This window comes from Bactrocera neohumeralis, chromosome 4 (genome assembly GCF_024586455.1).
Source record: "Bactrocera neohumeralis isolate Rockhampton chromosome 4, APGP_CSIRO_Bneo_wtdbg2-racon-allhic-juicebox.fasta_v2, whole genome shotgun sequence".
In the NCBI taxonomy this organism is placed as follows: Eukaryota; Metazoa; Arthropoda; class Insecta; order Diptera; family Tephritidae; genus Bactrocera; species Bactrocera neohumeralis.
Window position 1 is genome coordinate 90,176,933 of NC_065921.1, and position 4,369 is coordinate 90,181,301.

The window sequence follows — 4,369 nt, forward strand, 5'->3', positions numbered from 1 at the left end:
ATTCAGAAGTGTATGGAGTGCTGCTGATTGTCTAACGTAAAAACAGCAACATCATGATGAATTCAGTGACGTTTAATTAACGAAAGAGACCCATGAGGCTGTGACCACCTGCAATGGGGACACACAATGGACACATGGACTTGTAGTGTCAGTACAACCGTTCCACATAATAATAATAAATTCACAAAGGCCAATATTTGCTCCCTATTTTAAAGTCATACCCTATAGTACATACCAGATAGTACATAATGAGCAAGCAACATTTTATCAAGCGTGTTCTGACCAAAGTTTTTTCATAAACTTCCTAATCAATACTAACGTATAGTAATAAATCGAAAATCTTGCCGCAAAAGCGATCACTTTGTTTATTTATCAAACGTTCAATTTGCTCTGATGTACATACATACATATATTCGCATATAAGTATGAATGTGTATGCCTGTTTGTATACAACTGGTCTAATGTTGCGATTTCGCTATTCATTTCTCAGTTTCGCCGTCTAGTCACATCGCACCTAGTTCTTGGGAAAATCACACAAAGTTCAACATCGGCACGATTTATCGTTTTACTTGTGCGATATTTGCCAGTTTTCCCGCCGTTCGGTGTGGATGGGCGCTTTGCTTTTGGATTTCCTTGGAAGCGCCCTTGCCAAACGTGTTCAGAGAATCTTCAAAAATTCAGAGGCCGCTGGTGGAAATTTACCACCCTTCCCAGAAGTAAGTACTGTGCATTATTGGTAACTTTACTTGTATGCATTAGTATGGGCAATGCAAACACAAATTAAGCAGTCAATTAAGTTGAAAAAGTTGCTAATAAACTACTCTGTAAACTCCAATCAATACAAGAAGCTCAATTTTTTATTTTATTTTTTCAAACTGTTGAAGTCAGTCCCACCGACAGGAGGAGGGTAATTATCAAAGCGTTATTGTGGGTATTAGTTGAAGAGATAAAAATAACATTTGCAATGACAATCACATAACCACAAGCGCCGATCGACGATGTAAATACGTGTAACTTGCTTTTCCAGTGCAGGGGACTCTTCGACGCTTAGTCTTTGGCCGTGCAGATCTACTGTGTTGGTTCTACTCGTATTATGCAAACGAAATAATTTATTCAGTAAACGCTTTTTGCAAATTGCTTTTAAAGGTGTCTAAATAGTAATTTCTTCGCCATGAGCTTAGTGAACTCAGGTACCGTATCTCGTCAAATAGTCGATAGACGACGATGTGCGGCCAATAATAGGCGCCATTCGATTATTTGTGCGCTGCATATAAATACATGACTTTTTTCCAGCAATTGCCATGCAGTTACTTGTTGATCGCGTTGAAAGAATTCAAGCGCTTGTCTGCCGGATTCAGTGCCATTTCTTAGCACCGCATTCTGAGTCACAATGAGCATACAAATCAAAGGACTTAAGACACGAACTTCTTGGCAAGCAAAGCGATTAGCATGCTTATATATGTACATTGTATGTAGGCAGACTGTTTGCGTTTTTTGGAATTGGAGCAAGTTGAAATAGATTAAAAAAAAATAAAAAATTATTTTTCCTTAACTTCTGGATAGCGTCACTTTTCCTGGATTGTAAATATAACTTGGTTTTTAAAATTGTGTAGCAATATTTATTTTTTGAAGACTTAAAACTTGTCAAGGTAACCATAACTTGCTTTATTGGATGTTAATTTCTCTTTTGGGCAAGCTGAGATCCCATTACTTTTTCGGCGACTAAAAAACAGTTCGTCCACTGAGAGGCCAAAAGCGCTTTATTATGACAAGTTAAGCTTACAGACAAATGTTTAAGCGATTACTAAGATAAAAAAGGGACTCTTCGCTTTTCTATCTAGAAAATTTGTATTATTCTGGAATCCATCGAAAAAATATCCTTAAAACGTTCGTTGATGATGAACAAATCAAAGAGTGAGCCTTTCATCAGACCTTTAGCGGTACTCTGTCCTACAACTGCACTAGCTGAGAGCTCATTTGCTTAACTATAAAAACATACATACAAACATTTATTTTAGTCCCATACTGCTTCTTTGATTTCTTAATTCCTCGGTCTAAGCATCCAGATTAATATCGAATGTCTTTCGCACAACTTCTGCTAGCAAAGATTACAGACAGACAAAAATAAAGGCCAACACTCCATTTTGCCGTAAGCAAATGCTTGCCAAATCGGGCAACTGAGTGGTTGTTGTACTCGCTTATTACGATTAAGTAAACAATAACTTCATTGACATCAATAAATACAAAATATAGAGCGTGGGAAATCCACAAATTCACACATTCATTCTCAGCTCCCAGGCAATGCGCAGATAACGTCGCTCGACAGCGGTAACGACGACAATTTCAATTAAAATTTAAATAAATTCGGACTTTCCAATAAAAACATGTACAACTAGTACATCACTACTGATTTCTGATCACTACTTGTTCTGATGGGTTAGTGGCCAAAAATGGCGATGGATGTGAATAAAATTGGAGCACGCTGCTTTCCTACGCCGCTTGGCTAAGCGCTATGACGACGGGCCTGCAGCGAGCGCAAGAGTTGCCACCACAATGGATTAGTTCACTTGTGGACGGTCGCAAGCTCACTCGTGTACACATGTACATAGGTATGTATGTACATACATCACACGTTTGCAATTGTAGGTTTATGCCGCAACCAAGGCAGATGAATGGACTCGACTGGCCGTACACTTTTAACGGTGATACGGTGATGCTGTGAAGAGTGCGCCACATGCGTTTAATGCCGAATTGACAGAGACAACAAAATCGTGCAGAGCGTCTTTGGATGCATAAGGCGAGTATGACAAAAATAACTGACCAAAAACAAAAAGAAAATCAATGTGCTTTGCTTGAACACAATTTGAACAATGAACGGTGGCAGTGTGTGTACATACATACATACATGACTGATCAAGCATCAGTGATCAACCTGTCAACCTATGCAAACATTTTTAGACTAACGAAGCGTGGTAAAACGCTCGTGAATGCGTTGGTGTTATCAAAAAATGGAATGAACATGCGTGCATACACACGAACATATTCGCTGTCCCACGACTGTTAATAATGAAATGAATAAAGACTGCGAACATGACAATCTGACCAGAGCCAACCAGCCAGCCAGCCGGCCAATGCAATCAGTCAATTAAATGCTCAAATCGCCGTTAGATGAAATGCCGCAAGAAAAACAGCGCAACAGAGTTAGTCTCACACATACATAAATATATATACATATACATAATATAAGCATGTATTAGTGTATTTTAAAAGCTACACATGAATTTTGATTGAAATGTGCTCCTTAATAATCTAAATTAAATGCATGATTTCAAAAATTAAGATTTTTCATATTCAATTACAGACTTATCGAACATATTTGCATTTATCATACCGCATAAGCTATCAGAAAACGATCGGCATGTTGATCTTTGGAATCGTCAATAAAAAATAGTACATAATGTTGTTGCATGTGCGCGTTCGTAAGCCTTAATTGTGTGTGAAAATATTTTATTTCAACGGCATTCGTCAAATATATCACCCTCAACAAATTGTACATATGTATGCAGGTACCTATGTATGCACACACAACGGAAAAATATTTAGTGAAGAGCGGCGCAATCACCAACCAACAGCAACAGGAACACCAATACACTGAACGTCAGCTTGGCGCTTTCGTTTCGTTCGTTGTCGTCGTACCAAATGAGGCGAGCTCAAACTTGTCGTCATTTGGCGTAGCTCCACCTTAAGCAACGGTAAAGTAATCAACCGATCAGTGGACAGCAATAACAGTGCTGTAACAGCGTCGGAAGCAAACAACAAAAGCAAAAGCACAATGACAACAGCTGCTGGTAGTTCTTGGCTGCCGACGGCTCGCCGGCTCACATAAGACCTCAAAGCGGATGCTAAAGTTTCTGTTTACCACTGCGACGCGAATACGTATCCACTGTATATACGTATATATGTACATTCATATTCGCATGCATATATGTACGTAGCACCTATGTATGTATGTATGTGCGTACATATTTATGATTAAACCAAAATGAAAACAAAAACATGATGCAGCAACAACAAGAGTTGGAAAAGATGTGCTCCCACATTGAATGCACAGCCGACACGCCGACACGCCGACATGCCGACATGCCGACAGGTAGTGTGGTGAGTTTGATGTAAATTTTCGTATTTACCTTTCTTGCTGCGCGCACTGTGCAGCGTGCATGTGTGTGCGTGGCGCTGTATTGCTTGCGCCATGAGGGTGTGGGGAACTTGGCTACGGCTGTGGCTGGCTCTTCATCCAGCTGCGATCGCTGGCGTTGCCGTTTCCAATTCATGGCCCCGGCTGCGATGTAAGCGCATTCGAGGCGTCCAG